General features: G+C 40.4%; 1 protein-coding gene across 5 annotated transcripts in view; it reads left to right on the plus strand.

The window, feature by feature from the left end:
* The first annotated feature begins 392 nt into the window (after positions 1-392).
* The window catches only part of LOC137933136 (microtubule-associated protein futsch-like), a 64,837-nt gene continuing 47,890 nt past the window's right edge, over positions 393-17,339 (plus strand). For 4 of the 5 annotated variants that reach the window (XM_068776931.1, XM_068776933.1, XM_068776934.1 and 1 more), the window contains exon 1: positions 13,499-13,567. The gene's annotated coding sequence lies outside the window, so the exon portion shown is untranslated. Of the gene's footprint in view, positions 602-13,498; positions 13,568-17,339 lie in introns of those variants that run through there. The other variant, XM_068776932.1, reaches the window with a different exon arrangement.

Raw genomic sequence — 17,339 nt, forward strand, 5'->3', positions numbered from 1 at the left:
ACAGACATTATGTATTGCTTAAGTTTTTTTTTTTTTAATTTAATTTAATAGTTACAGACGTTGCACGCGGGCAGGCCTCCGTCTTGAAGCGGGCGTCTATCAGCTGACGTGATAATGATGATATTAGAGTTGCAATATAATAACGACGTTTGTTCAGAAGCACGCGATTGCGAAAAATCATTTGCAGGTAGAAATAGAATTTTAGCATACTACGTTACTGCCATCTCCAAAATAAAAGTAAATAAGTAGAAGGCACGGCCGGGCGCCGGGAGCGAGCGATGGCGGGTGATGGCGAGGGCAGCGAAGGCTTCGGTAGAGGGATGGGAGGGCGGCAGGAGGCGGAGGGCCGCGAGCCTGAGCCGGCGCACGCGCAGTGATCGCCCGCCCGTCGAGCGCACCGCACGCGCATAACGTACGCCGCACGTCACAACACACGCCGATCGAACGAAAAAAATAACAACCGACCCCGAGTGACCCCCGGCCGCACAGCACACGACCCGCGACCCGACCCCGCATCGCAACGCAACTCGGCAAGCAGTAGCAGCGCACAGTGCCGAGTGTTCATGCCAGCAGCCGCGCGCTGAAGACGTCGCGCCTCCAGGTGAGTGCTGGCCGCGCGGGTCACGAATTTGTGAATCATCCCGCAAAGGGCGACGCCTTCGACGAACTCTTTTTTAAATATTCACGAGCCGTTGCTGCGGCTGCTGTTACGTCTGTTTGTACGTTCGGCGCCCCACAGTTATTGAGTAATTTCACATTTGGTCATAAAGTTTGTTTGTTTTTTTTTTTAATTTGTTGTTTAAGGCACCAGAACATGTTCGGTTAAGTTATCGCAGCTAATAATATAAATCATCGCGTAATATATATAATCTATTTTATAACCATTTGTATCGGTATTGTTAAAAAAATTTTGGGTAAAGGTTTCGGAACTTTCGGCCAGCGAAGGCTGCGCGTACATTGTGATAGAGTTTAGTTTCGTTCCGTTTGTTTGTAATGAGCTGGGAAGCGTGTGTTTAGGTGTCGAGTGTCGCGCGGCCTCCCGCTGCATCAAAACAAACAAGACGCGGACGGTCGCCGCTGTCCGCACCTGTGTTTAGGTAGTCGCTTTACGTCCTCGGAGGCAAAGGAGAAAATTCCTTGCATCCTTGTTCACATTTCAATACAAATATCCTTATCTTTACCTATACATATTAATTAGTGTGCTCGATCGATCGTATTTACATACTCGAGTATAATCGGCGCTTGTTTACGGCTCTGGCTGAAGCCATGGCATCATTACCGTATGTGTAATGTGACTCTCTATAAATACATTATGTTGTAATACCGACAAGGATTTTTTGTGGACAAATAAGACGAGCTAAACCGACACGAAGTACATTTTTTATTCGTATCATTCATTCAGAAGATTCTCTAGTTACGTGTTGTTGTGTTGTCCGGCGGTTTTTTATTCCGTAGACTTGTCCTTTTCCTTTAACAAACGCTACGAAATTCTAAAATGAATTAAAGGAAATGACCTTGAGGAGTTTTTTAACAAACTCTATTACAAATTTTAATAATTCGACAATATTTGGTAATTGATCTTGATCTAACTACGGCGGTTTAGTCGGTTTGTAGAAGGCCTTTTTTTGCTCTCGAGGAAGGGGATCCTGCACAACACCCTGTAGCAGTAGGCATACGTGTGACTTATTTTCTTTATTGGAATCAACTTTTATATTCGCTGTATCATTATTTACTCGCAACACCGTGAAGTCGACGTCTATGGGTCATAATGAAATGTGCGAAGAGGAAATATATATTCATGGGCTGCTATCCCAATAAAACTCCTTCGCCGCTCATTCTCAGTACTTTGTAGGTGCGCTAGACTCTTCTGTGGAACGCACCAGTACGCAATAATTATCCTGCACCTCACACATTAACGTGAAACCAATTCTCGTTACTGACCTCTGGGATTCTGACAATCTACGCCGACGAACCCTTCGACTTTTTTGCTTGCCTTCTATAAAAAGAAGGAGATAATGCTGTACTAAAAATTCTGGGATCAAGAGTTGTGGATTCAAAACCTGACGGCGCAGATTGCTGTTTAGGATTTAGTCACACTGGGTACATGACATGGCCGACCAGCAGTCATATTATATTTACTGCCTGGCTTTGGGCTATTTCCAGGAAAAACACTTGAAATCTATGTTGAACATATATGTTGAACAATTACAGTTACAGTTGAGAATAATTAAACAAAAGCATACAGATAATATCCACATTAAGATGTAATTAAAATATATTATACATAATTATCTTTCGTTTATGAACCTTTTAGGCTCCTTAAAGTAAACCTAAGAGATCTTAAGATGGACTAAAGGTATCACATAACTTCCCAACGACTCGTTACAAAAGGTATACTAAATATCTTTTTATAATTCGACGCGAAGATTTTAAAGCGTACGTGCAAAGGACAAGGGAGTTTACATTTGTGCAGCGCGTGCGCAACCCGTCGCGGACAGTTCTCGGGCTGCAGATAGCTCGATAAGCGGCAGCCTTCGCTCGCTGCCCGCTAGACAGGGCACATTTTACCTTACGCCACAATTCAAATTCAAATTATTTTTATTCAAGTAGTCATTTATATACACTAATTAATTTTCAACTATTTTAACATAATAAGCAATGAGCTATCGCCGGCTGGGAATGCGCATCTGCTGAGAGCCGTCCAGAAACACAACAGTCGCTCTTTTAAAATTAAATATTAAATTTTTTGTTGTGTAGTTATAATATCATCCGTATAAATAAGCCAACAGACCAAGTTTCACAAATTTCGAATAACTGAAACCTCTCGAATGCTATAATAAGATTTATTTAATAATATGCTTTATAATTTTAGAATTAAAACTAAGAAAAGGAAAGTCTAAGTTATCTTGTATAACTTCATTATACATAACTTATATATTAAACGTTTCGAAGGCGACATTTAGGCGCGACGAGTTTATTTTTATTTCTCGTTCAATCCGGTCAAACCACAAACTCATTTCTAAATCTGTTGACAATATATCTATAGCTTTAATTATAACAATGACATACTTGAGGAAAAATATTGTTATTCGTCTCTCACAGAATTAATGTTAAATGTATTGAATCATTGTTTATCACACAAACATGACGAATTCTGTTTAACGGCGGCGATGCATCGCGTCTACATGTCGCATGTCCTCCAAAAGGTACACTATGGTAATTACGTACAGAGAAGTCAGGCTTAGGAGACTACAGCATGACTGGAGCATGCTCTGTCGTTGTATTCTTTGGGGATGATCTCATAATCGGCCAAGAGGACTTGGAAACAGTCGCGTGATTGTGATATTTCAAAGCGCGTGCTGTACAATGCGGCGGCGAGGTGAACGCGTCGCACTTTAGACGAACTGTCAGTGAGCAACGTATTTGTGCACGCAGATAAGCACGCGCTGAGTGAATTTCCATTTATTGTCTCTCAGGCTAGACGCGGCGCAATGAAAAACCGAATGCGATGTACCTTATTGTTTAGACGGGCATTTATTTACACATTTTATGATTATTGGTCGAATCAGATAAAGCAGTTTACGGAAAATTACGTCGTTATTTTGCTTGAAAATCGACGCGAAGATTTCACCGAAGGAAATCTTGATGCAAATTCGTCGCCAATAAAATTAAAAAGATTTGTCTGCGATAGACTTGACTTTAGTTGCATTAGATGCACTAGATTAATTTGATACGAGAGCGTCTCTTATGTTTAAAAACGTACAAAATGTTCATGCATACGAATGCGAAAAATAATTTGACAAAGAAAAAGCAATCTTGTTAAAATTTACTGAAATTTTATAAGCGATCTCGGAGTGCGAAGGACAGTTGGTTCGATAAGCCGCAAAACCAATACCCTACAATAAAATTTGACTTTTACTTCAATTAATTAGTGTTTACCTTGCGCATATCGGCGGCCTCGCCACCGGCCCCGCCGCGCGATGTGTGTCAATATTGACATGTTGGCTGCATATCGCTCAAGCTTGAACGATCCTTGTGCCCCGGGATGAATGGCTTACCAAGAGAAGTCGATTTATTTCAAACAAAGCTCAACACATCATTCGTTACTTTAAAATTCACACTTTTTTGAAAAACTGTGTGTCTGTTTTAAACAGCAGACAGTTTTTCAAAAAAGTGTAACTCGATTTAGAGAATTTATATTACTAAATCCATAGCACTGGAGGTTAAGATATTAAAAAGTGTTAAAAACTTTTCCGTGATCATATCAATATAAATATTAGGTAAACGAACGCGGGGTTTTCGCCGGTGCACCGACATAAGCCACCTGGTCTTCCGGGTCGTTTCAGGGAAATATTTCTATTACAAACAATAAGAGAGGTTTTAAAATAAGGCCGTTTTAGATCTATGAAGGAGGAAAGCGCAGGTGTCGCTTGTACGTCCGCGCCCCGACGTCTGTCTATTGATAAAGTCGATAGTCTACTATCAACTATAGTCCAAGTAAATAGGAAACTTTCCGATAAACCTAACTACGTTGCAACGCGATCAGTAAGTTATATATGTATCACGGGTTTCCTTTATATTGAATATAATACCGAACAACGTGTAAGGGTTGTTATATTTGTAACGCGCAGTATGTGACGCCTGCTGTTACGACGAAACTAAATATCTATGAGAGGTAACTTAGTGTTAAGTGATAAACTTAGACCATAGGCACCAGGTTCGACTGCGGCGGCCGCACATTTTCTGTCAATCCTCTTTAAAATGTTTAAAAAGCCTTTGTATGAGGAAGCCTGTGTTCACGCGGTAGGAACGCACGAGGCCAATATTTAATCAATCGAATGTTTATTTCATTTCATAAATTATGTGTCAACTTGGTTATCCACTGAGCCAAGTGCGACGTACCTTATTATTCAATAATATTTACCCCGACAAGCTTTGCTTACAACAACGCATTCATCCGCTGTTTCGAAGTAATTTCATAATTTTTTACAGATTCTAGTGTATTTTAAAAACAAAGAGGTTTTTAGTTGGTCTGAGGTCTTTTGGAGAGACAGCTATGGTAAACATGGCAGCGCCTATCGAATACTAAATATGTGTCGATAACCAAATGCCCGACATCTCCGTAAGCCGAAACAATATGAGAACTCAATGGACTCCTAATCCAGAATCACAGCAACAGCCCGTGGCTCGAGCCCTCGAACTTACATATTGGCTACCGGATTCGTAAGAACGATTCTGTTCCAGTTGGATAACCCCATAGCGTATCATACATCATGTTGTATCAGCTCCGAATACTTAAAAAACGAAAAGAAACTGATGTCTCCGTCTCGACGTCTAGGATAGACAGACAAGGACTTTTCAAACCGTCCTTGTAGTTACGGCAGACTATTCCTGATTCGATGTTTATAGATTGAAGATGCGCGTGCGCCACTGGAGCTACACGCGCAATTCAGGAATGTGTTCAATCTTCATTCCCCATTTAAAATAACGGGAATACGTTATTTTTTACAGCAATCATTTATGAACGTTTCGTGCTTTGGAATAAATTAAGCTTCCCTTTAAGAAGATTCCTTTTAAACATGTACTGATATGTAAAGAGTCTACAAAGGCAGGCGGGTAATGTTAGTACAAAGTGTATGTTACGTAATAGTCAGGTACCATTTTGGCCGCAAGTGCGGAGTTTTCCGCGACACATAAAAGTGCAGCGGCGCCGGCGAAGGCCGCCCCGGCGGCTGCGTGACACTGCTATATTGCGACTTATCAGTCGTTTTCATTACAACTGGTTTCTTTCTAATCAACAACAACCCGGTTTGCCAACAGCGATAAATGTTTTTCAGGGCAGAATTAAAAAACGCAGGTAAATGTAACGGGTATGGATCTCTAAAGTCGCCTGGACGACGCTAGAGGAACAATGTGTTCCATTTTCAAAGGTACGGGACATTCTTATTATGTTACCATTTTATAAACATCTCGCAGCGTTTGTTTACGACCGCGCCGTATTGCTGGCTACTACGGCTGCAATACTTTTTTTTTAAATGAAATTCAAATTTGAATTCGGAAGCCGTCAGTGATTCTACAGTCTTCTTTGAATTTTGATAGTTTTGAGAAGCAAATACATGCACGGTTGATGATTTCAAACAACCCGTTAAACGTATATAGTAATGACTATGACATGATATGAACACGGAATCTTCTGGTTTCGGTTTTGGTAAAAGTTATCAATTTTATCAGTCTATGTTCGTCTTACTTTTGATTTTTGGATTTTGCAGCATCTTACACCTTCTTCAATTCCCTACTTTTCTCCCATCACTGTCACTGTTTCTTCTTAATTACACGATTTTTGCTATCTGTTCTTTTCCGAGACCCTTTGCGCGCTAAAATTCAGAAGCGACACCGCGAGGGTCCTCACATGATCCACCTATCCCACAGTCCGGTGACTTGCCTCTGCATAGCGGTAACTTTCCTCTGCACGTCGTAAAACTTACAAAGTTTGAAAGTAAGCGATTGCCGAGAGGCGATGCTTTATCTTGAACTCCTCGAGAAGAAAAATACTAGTGCGCCGAGTTTCTTCGAAGTAGTCAGTTGTTGTCGTCCCTGTGTAAACTATTCGTCCTTGTTTATTGTGTGTTATGTGTCCGAAATTAATGAAAAACTTCCTTCTACAGTGTATATAAGTGTTAATACATTTAAGAAATGAATTGCTTAAACATCGTATATATAAGTTCATGTAAGAGAATAAAAGGCTTAAGGTTGCAGAAGGTTTTTTTTTTTTTTTTTCTTTTATATGACCCCCGCTATTGGGGGCCTCTCGTACCCCTATCTTGAGTGGGACAGGGACTTAATCTTTTAATATAATTTTTTCACAGAATTTTTATTGTCTTTCTCTTCTATCGTTCTTCACATAATCTTTCAGTCTTGTCTATCTTTCATGTTACATTTCGTCTTTCTTTCTCATTCGCTCTATTCGTCTGACATTCTTCCCTTTTTTCTCCTTTTTACATTTATAATTTTAATTTTATTTAACATTGTTTAACATTGATCTTATACTATTATTTTACATTTTTGTTCTTCTAGCTTTTTATTTTGTTTTATATTTTTTACACAATGTTTGTTTTGTTTCTGTCGATGGCTTTTTTTGCGATTTCTCGACATAGGGATAAAAATGTCTTTTTATTTTCGCCACTGATCAGGGAGGGTATTGTCTCCTCCCTGACTTGAATTCCAGACCGGCACTCGAAGCCGAACCGGAGTCCCCCGAATGCGGGACACCGGGCCACAAGGTGGATCACGGTCTGGTCCACGCCCGGTTCACAGAAGCACGAGGGGTCCTCCTTGAGCTTAAACCTATGAAGGTACTCAGAGAACCCCCCGTGCCCCGTGAAGAGCTGGACCAAGACCGCGTCCACCTCGATGCTGCGGAGCACGCGGTGGGCTGAGACGGCGTCCGGGAAGAACATCCTCGTTACCGAAGCCGTCGTTCCTTCTACATACCTCCTGTTCCATTCATCGAGCGACTCCTGTCTCAGTTGCCGCTTGACGAATGAAACAGGGCATCTCTCATATTCTGGTCGTCTTTTACTCTTCAGGGCCGCTTCCTTGGCCAGCTGGTCCGCCCTCTCGTTCCCCTCCATCCCCGCGTGCGCTTTCACCCAATACAACCTTACATCCTTCCCTTTTTCTCTCACTTTCATCACATTCTCCTTCACTCTTAATGCTAAGGGGTGGAGGGTGTCCGATCTTGCGACAGTTTCGAGGGCGGACCGCGAGTCGCTCAATATGGCGCAGGCTTGCGCTGACTCGCCGGCCGCGTACCCTGTTGCCTCAGCTAGAGCCAGCAGCTCTGCCTGGTATACGGTGCAGAAGTTGCCCAACTTGAGCTTTTTTGTGTACAGCTCTGCGGGGCCCCGCTTGACGCAGAACGCCGCACCCACCTTATTTTCTATGCGGCTGCCGTCGGTATAAATTACCAAGTCGGCAGCCGCGGTGGCAAGTCGGACTTCCTCCGCACTTTCCCCCAGACAGGAGGACTCCACACCAACTTGACCAGACGGGTGCGGTAGTCTCAGGTTGCAGAAGGTTACTAAATAGTCAAACATCCTGCGTCGACAAGTAATTCCGTTTGAAGGAGTTGGCCATCCTTACGCCCGATGGTCACGAAGGCTCGCCGCTTACCTGCGTCCGTTCTGCCGTGAGGATCCGCCCCGCGCTATAGTTATGTTGCTCAGCTGCTGTCATCTGTGTCAGCTATTCGACCTTGTTGATGAGGTGTTATGTGATCACCTGAACAGACAGGGTTTTACCTTAAAAAAATCGTGGCGCTTTTGTTGCTGTTGTGTTTATTTATTTATTTGTATTGAGTTGCACCGCGCGGGTAATTAGTTTTGTACGTTGCGCAATCCGGTCGATCGGTTTTTAATGTCGTCTCGTTATGTAACACTACGCGGTTATCGCGCGGACACAGATAATGGTTAAAGGAATTTGTTCTTCAAAAACTTTTTTGTGCCAGACGTCGAGGCAAACGTATTCTCTTAACTAGACTCTAGAGTCAGCAGACGGAATAATTATTCGAGAAATACAATGAATTACTGAGTGTCAGCATTGCATTACGCACAGGTACATGCAGACACAGTTAAAAACATAAAGCTGCTACACTTTTAACATGAAAAGCCGGGACGAGAAATATCATCATCTAAATTTAATAATGCAGGTGTTCAGAACTGCTGTATCAAGGATAAAGATATTCTAAAGACAGAAGATTGCCGTTATTAATGACAGCCGACCTTAATATGTATGTATATGTATCAATGTGTGTGCGTGTGCGTGTGCGTGTAAGCCATTTTGGAAACATACTTCACAACTAATCACTTTTTTATTTTACTTAATTATTCAGTTTTATACAGTGCAGTCAAATTTCATTGTTTGTTAAATGTTATATAAATTATTTAATGTAAAAATAATATACAATTGGTTTGGAGTCGCATTAAGTTTATAAGCTTATATCGCGAATTTTTCTAAACAATAACGAAATTAGACAGACTGGATAAAGTTACAATATAAAACTTCTTTACCAAAATCATAATATCCAACAGGAGTTTTCGATTTATCGACTCCTTAACAAGAAGGCGTGTACATTTTAAAATTTATGAAAGTTTTTAATGAACAACAACATCTAGATAGGTATCCTGTCTGTAGTAATTAGGTCTGTCGGCGCCGCGCGCTGCGCTAATTGGCCGCAGCTCGTGTCGTCGGGACAGCGCGCCCAATTAGCCGGCACCAGCGCCGACGCGACCTCTCTTGTGCCATACTGCTATTTGATCACACCACATCCATGCAGCTTGAGTAAAGTTTACCAACAACTACTTCATTTTTGTAACGGAATGAAAAACGTTATTTTTATTGCATTATAAGGAATAAAATTTGAGTGATACAGATTCTACTTCTTTCATCAAAGCTTTAGAAAAACAGCGCGTCTAATTAGTACTTACATAACGGATTTGAACTCTGAACTCTGCGATTGATGCGTTTATCTCTATACGTCACAGTTTTAAACGCAACCTCTTTAAATTTCGGTTTCTGGTTGCTATAAATTATTATCGAAAGACTAAATACAATTTCAATCATTACACGAGCTTTGTTATCAGATAAAGCAATCTAAGACCTTAGTTAAGCACTTTACTTACTTGCCTAGTGTCGGTGCGCGTCTTGATCCGTTGCCACTGCTTTGTGGTACTCCATAACCACCAGTTCTAGGACTTCAACTGACATGTACGCGCTACAAAGTTGTACATTTAATCCTCCAATAAAATAAAAACCTCCTATGTAGTTCACCAAGTAATAGCCTAGAATAATAATTCAATAAATAAAAAATACAAACTTTAAGTAGCAGGAAGTCTTGAAAGGTGTGCTCAAACATCAAACATCGTACCTCTACAAGGAGTCCCGTTTGACGGAACCGATCGTCCCCGCGCGCGGTGGTCACGGAGGATCGTCTCGTCACCCCCCCCCCCATCCCTCGCGAGTGTGAGGCCTTCGCTATCGCTCTATCAAAAGCTAATGACAAAGTAATGACTTCATTGCGCCGCGCGCCCACGCCCGCCCGCCGACTCCTGCGCCGCGCAAAAGCCGCCTCACACCGGCGGCCGGTCGCGCGGGCACTGTCGCGAGCTACTTTATCATAACATAAGGTTACGTGTGACACGAACAGCAAATCTTACGTGATTGTCTAAAATTAGATTTTAAACAGGTTTTCGTAATATCCTTAGCAACATAATTGTGATCCCGGTTTGAATCATTTGATGGCTCAATTTAGTGGTCGTATTGGTTGCGTCGCGCTGTAACTGGCCTGTTGATTATATGACCTGTTTTTGAGGTCTCACGTTCAACGCCTGTCATGGTTTGATAAAGTCTTTGTTTACGCAATAATATTTCAAATTTTAATAAATATCCACGCTCATCTCTCGTCCTTCTTAATGTCTTTCATTCTTTCCTCTAATTTCCTTTACACCCAATCTTTCATTGTTCCATACGTCGCCTCACTTCCTTCGCCTTCGTCCAGAGTTCTACAATGTTTACGTTTATTATTTTTATCATATGTTTATCAATTTATTTGTTCTTTATTCTTACTTTCTTACTATCTATATCGCACATTATTTACATTTCTAATATCACAGCTATTTTGTCATTCCTCTACACACCGGTGAGGCGATGTTCTCCTACTTTATTTTCTGCTAACCTGGTATTCTGGTCTTACCGCGCCAAATAGGCCGGTAATTAGGTATACAATTGGACTTAACCGAAGGTCGCTGGGGCTCAGAGATTTTCGAGTGGCGACCACGAGACGGTAGACGCGGTGCGGTTGGATCCAAACAGGACATACCCACATTAAAATGTATGCAATTATTTAAGAATAAATTTTATTGCCTTTTTGTACTTTTACGTGTTATTAAAATAAAATATCTTTCAAAATAAAAGATTAAATGTATAGGAATTTTCGCAATCATTAGTAGGTAGCAGAAACGTGTTATAAGGTACCGAGTAATATTTCACCTTTTTCAAGTGTTAATATGATATAGTAACCAAGCGAACAAGACGTCGATACATTTAGCTTCTGAGAGAAAATAGCGACGACAGGAGTATCACTTTCACTTGATTACAAGTGAAACATTTACCAAATCTGAAATACTATTTTAAATTGATATTTGTCGGAAAATGTTGGATATAAACTGCTACCTTTAGGGAAACTGGAAATTTATATCGGACCTCCGGCTGCTGAAACGATGCTGATTAATTGTTCAAAATTGATTATTTCACACATTTTATTAACACCTCACTGTTAAAAAGTAATCGTTGAGTAATAGCTGTATATCTGCGAGTAATTTTTTATCATTTATCTTTTACGCTGTTAGTTACAATATAAAAATCGTTCTCTAAAATTAGAAGTTATTGACCACACAAGTTTTAAAAATACTACTAAGGCTTGTTTTCCGATGTATACAGAGCGATTGGAAATAGGTTCTATAAAATGTTCACACCTATTTTCAATCACGTGCACATTCTGGTGCTGTCGTCGAAACCCGCGCGAGCACCGCACGTGCGCGCGCGCCCCCGGCACCTGTCCGCATCGGGCGGTGACGCCAGCCGCGCCGTGTCGCCGATGCTCATTCGTGTTTTATTTGCGATCTTCTAGAGGATACGCTTAACTGGTCGACCTTCATTTCTGGCGAGAAATACATTTATCTAAACTAACATCGTTTGCTCTTCCTTATTGGGTGTATTTACCGTTTACAGAGACCGCTGTGGTGCAGCGGTAATGGCCCTGACTGAATGTGCGCAACATGTACTTGCAACGCCCTCACTACTTGTGTTTATTTAAACCTAACTAAAGCCAATTTCAAATGATGACCGGGCTATCAAAGATTTAATCGTAATTAATGACACCAATCATCTTGAGGATCGTCTTTTGTTTTTCTGATAACCGCGCAAGCGACTGTCAAATAACATGTTTTTTATTACATATCTCTCGAAATATCGATTAATAATCGACGCAGTAATTGTTTTGTAATCGATTTTTAATTAACAATCAAATAACCTTAATAAATATTGTTTATGTGTGTACAAATGATGAAATGATTGCATTAGCGGCATAAAGTGTATCGCTAAAGTTATGTTATCACTAGATTTTCCCCTCCGCGTTAGCCTCGTTCAGATGAAACTTGATGTTTTTCCGTATTAAAAACTATTAAGGTTTTTAGGTGAAGCTGTTACTGATATAAATCTGATGGAAAGCTCTCCTGTCGTGTGTACAAACGTAAAGGTTTTAGTCTTGAATTGCTGCCCCTCCTTTAATGTTTACAACATCACGATCATATTACAAGCGATTTTTTAAACTTTGTTTTACCTAGTACATTAGTAAGGAAGGAGCAATGGTGGATTTTTGTCTGCCTGTCGGCAAAACTAACGGCTTCCTCTTTCCTATTCCAATTGTTATCCATTTTGGAACATCTATAGTGATCACTTGCTTGTATTTAGAAAAGAAGTAAAATTTGGCAGAAAGTGGGATCAAATTAAGCCCATTGTGTGCTCCTCATAACGATACCGGTTATTTTAAAATAAACCTTTGAAGCAATGGTTTTTATGACCTGCTTGAAAAGAGCTCACAAGATTTTGAAAACTTTTTGTCCGACTTTCGAATCATATTTGTGATTGGGGACAATATTCTCACTCGTAGTAAACCTCGCTTCTGACTAAAGGTAAAAATAAAATTAAATCTCGCCTCTTTAAGCCGAAGGGAGGTGGGAGAAAGATGGGTTCCTGTAGAAATTGACACCATAACTATAATTGATCGTTCAGCAAAGTACTTGGTAGTTACCGCATGAAGCAACTTGTACAAATGCACAGACGATCTGGAAGAGTAATTTCACGTTAGTGTAAATGTTGTTTGCATTTTAGGTTCATAATATTTCTAGGTTTACACATAATTTAAGTAGCAATTCGAACTATAATTGTTTTTACTTTTTGAACGTCCATCCGAGTTATGGAAGAAGATTTCAAGTGACTTTATATAAAAAAATCAACAACTAATCTTGTATAGGTTTCGCATTTTCGGGTATGTATTTTCGAATCTAAATGTTAAACTTGGTTCAAGTGACAGCTCATATTAATCCCGTGTGCTATACTCTCAGGCCGCGCGATACCTTGACCTTAGTTACTGCATGAAGGACACGGTTAAGCGCCTTTCCCGCTTTGCTACTGCAAACACGGCAATATCAGGCAAACAGTTTGCAAAAAAGCTAAAGGAACGGTTTTATGGGATAAAATATGTAAATCATAAACTGGACGGCGCTGTTCGAAGCCGGATGAGGTCACAACATAGCCGATCGATACCTGTGTGATCAAACATCGCGGGAATATGTTTTGATTGCCAATTGCGAGCGCCGGCTTCCCACGCCCGGCGGTGGGCGGCCGCTCCGCTCGCGGGCTGCCGGGTGCGCGCGCGCAGGCCCGCAGTCTCGCGTCGCGCGTCTCCCGCCCCACTCTAAGTGATCCTTACTCTTCTGGTGGTGCTTTGGTGAGTCGAATATTTCACGTCCTGTTTTCTTATTTGCCGCCCTAAGACCTAAACTTTAAAGAATTAACAACTGTACATATATAAATATAATTACTAGATTCCCTCACAGATTTCGTGATAAATAAATAGATAAAATATTTATTGACATGGCATTTTACTGTAATTATATGATATCTACAGCTAGGTACAGGTATTTTAATTTAATCTTGCGAATTGTATAAGAAAAGAAAGAGTTGTATTTACAACGAAGTAAAAACAACTCTATTTTTCCCTCGAAATCTTTTCTCTTTATTCGTAGGTACCTTTTTAAAATATTACAAAAAGTTCACGCGATTGGTCGATCGCTCTCAATTTCGCGCTAATCTTTTTTTTGTAATGCCACTCTCCGAATAAAATGTTGTACATATGTCTTCGCGGCGAGTCCATTGTTTTGTTCCTGATCTTTGCGATTGGCGCCGGCTTCTAAGCTCATCGATACAAAGAGAATAATTAATGTTTATAAGTCCATTGCATTTATTTATGATTTTGCAAGAAATTAAAAAAAACGCTGTTTACATTATAATTTTGAAACTTGCAATTAATAATCTGTATTTGTAAAATACCGTTACGGCCGTCCAGTTTGTATTCTGCTTTTTATTATTTTCATTAGGAATGTCTCAGCGATGAGCAATGAGCAGTACTCGGAATTTTCCGAACATTGTTATTAAATTCATTTGCAAATGAGTTGATATGGCTGTGAATATATTTACAAGTGATACAAGTGAGTTGAAGATGACGAATATCGATCGAAGGCCGAGCCGCGTGCGCAGCGACCCGACAACTATGTTATAAAAATTCAAAAGAGATATGTTTATATATATAGCGGACGTTTAGAAAAATCAGAAATAGTTAGAATTTTCTTTCTGACTTTACTTAATTCGCAAGCAGGTCATCCAAATGTTACTGTACTTGCCTTGTTTGTTTTCTTGCAATGAGTGTAATGTGTTTTGGTAATCAATATTAATGATTTGGTCCGCAACGGATGTGCGGGTGTCACCGTGACATATTCTTATTCAGGTCGGGAATACGTTGAGGTTTGAGTTTGTTTATTCGTGACGAAATGTTAACCCAGGCCGACATCGATAGTAATTTGCTTAACGGTGATAAATACAAATCTGATTCTACTTAGTTCACCACCGTTAAGAAATGTTTAAAAACATCTTGCGCTAGTGTCTTTTTGTTTTTAAATATGTAAATAAGATTTGTACTAATATTTTTGTCATCCGATGTTTCGTTATACAATTTTACATCAAAGATAAAATCTTTAATGGAATCAGGCGTTACCTTGCGGAAGTCCATCCTAAGTAAGAAAAGGACCAATATTTAGCCACTTCCGCACATGTTTGGCAGTGGCTAAATATTGGTCCTTTTTTACTAAAGATAAAATCGTCTATAATTTTCTATTTTGGTTTGTTAGTTTGGCTTTTCATCCTTAGATTATCATTCCTTGTAGAACCATGTCCTGTAAGAACTCTATCTATAAGCTTTATACTATCCCTTTTGGAATTTTCTTTTCCGTTTGTTCTATTATCATCTGCTTTTCATAGCATCTTCTGCCGAAGGAGCTTCATGAAACGACCCTCTGCGTTACAACTCTGTCGTCCTGAGTTTTTGAAGTCATGTGATACGTTGCACCAGATTTTCGATCTTTTATTTGACCGTGTCACAAGATCATATTTATTGAAAAATCGTTCTTACATTTGCCATATAAGGAGTGTATCTCCATTGATCTCGGCATGCAAATATCTCGACCCGATCGGCACATTTAGCGCTGAGTAATCTCGGAGGCCGTGTCTGCGCATAATCGCACTTCGTTAAAGCGTCGACCGGCATTTGTATTTGATTTATTACTTTAATTCATTCAAGTTTCCGTTTTTATACATATTATATTGCTGTATGTGTGACGGTAGCCTTCCAGCGATGAAAACATGCACCCGCAGAGGCACATATTTATACAAATCGTTCTAAATTTAAATATTTTTTTTTCTCGTTATGCAATGCTTTGAAGCCAACATTATACACTATTTATACCGTGATCAAAAGGTTCTCAAGCGGCTACCACAAGCCGATAGACGCGGCGTAGGTAGACCTGCCAACAGACGGAACGACGACGCAGTTCAGGTCGCGGACGCAGGCGGCGCAAAACCGGTCAGTGTGGCGCTCTTGGGGAAAGGCCTGGGGTGGAACCTCATTAGTGGGTGTCTCTCAAATGATTATCTAAATGAATAATAATCTATGTACCAACTAGCTCACTGCACTCTAGACCGCGCTTCCGTGGCCGCTGACGACTCAGTATAAACATTTTGAATATTTTCCTGTGAAACAGACTTTGTTTTGACTGTAAAGACTTGAAGTGCTCGTGTACGATATCATTTTGTTTCGACTGTACGTTCGTTGTTCACTTGGTCAGGCGCGCGGGAGTCTTTGTTAGGCGACAGATATTTAATTACTCATAACATCTCCCTTGAAGTTGTCTTGGCTTGAAGCGAAGGAATGAATTTGCCTAACTACCGTATTATTAATAATTGTGGAATTGATAATAGAAAAACTTAAAAATGTTGTTGTGGACAGTTCTCAGATTTAAAAAAAAGTGTAATTTTACTTAAAGTTTAGATACGTAGGGTGTCCACCCACAAGTTGCACAGACGACCGTCTAAAGGTAACCAAGTACTTCATACTGTTGAAATGACGATGACGGTGGTGATGATATTAAAGTGAATTTCAATTTGTATATTTTCTATCAAATTGGACGCAGTCAACATTCTTCTTTTGACGGTTTGACGTCCACGTGTGATATTAAATGATTCAAAAAGGAAAACAAAATCAATTCAGTAATCTTTATTAACTTAATTATAAACTTAAAGACTAAAATGTGACGAGCGAATACGCGGTGCAGCATAAAAACTTATTACTTCAAGTCGATCCTATTGTATCTCTGACATTATGTTATTGTATAATAAATTAGAATTATTATGAGTTTGCTACGGTCATCGGACGTATGAAGTGCGAAAGAAGTTATTGCAATGTGTTTGTGTACCTAATGGCTCGATTGGGTTGATAGCGCCATCCTTGTTAGCCGCGTGATGTCACGCGCCGAAATGAGAGTGCGCCCGCGGACCTGTCGCTGCCCCTCCACCCTCCACCCTCCGCGATCCTCGAGCGTCCGGGCAGTGCACGCGCATGCGCATCCTCACTGTTACGCGATAGTTCCTGACTCTAAAGATCCATCTAATCCATCCCAAACATCTGTTTTGAATAAAATTCTAACACTTAAGTTGGCGCTAAAAATTTTTGTCACAGTGAAAAAAAATCACTTTTCAGAAAACGACACGTGCTGCGTTGCTTGCATATAAGACGAGAAAATCTACATTGTTCGGTTCTGTTTTATTTCTGTCTCACTCTCCTGTGAAATAAGGGGAACGTAGCGATGTGTACAGGTTAAAAGTACCTGCTTTCGTAATGTAGTGCACGGCACCACGCGCGAGGACGAGCAGTCGTGCCCCGCTCCCGTCACGCCCGCGTTCCACGAACAGCCCGTAGGTAATATTGACTTTTAAAAGTACCTCATGCTATGTATGTTTAGACTTTTGATTGTTTTTGAATATGATGACATATGTCTGTTAGTATTTCAAATAACCTAAGCTCTAACTGTACACGGGTAAAGTCAAAACTTAATATAAAGAATTCACAAACACGAATATATTTCGCAGCGTCGAGTTTTAGTTATCTTAAG

Source organism: Battus philenor, unplaced genomic scaffold, assembly GCF_028537555.1.
Source record: "Battus philenor isolate CCGP_79_NKW_IND1 unplaced genomic scaffold, ilBatPhil1.0.hap1 SCAF_13, whole genome shotgun sequence".
Lineage (NCBI taxonomy): Eukaryota > Metazoa > Arthropoda > Insecta > Lepidoptera > Papilionidae > Battus > Battus philenor.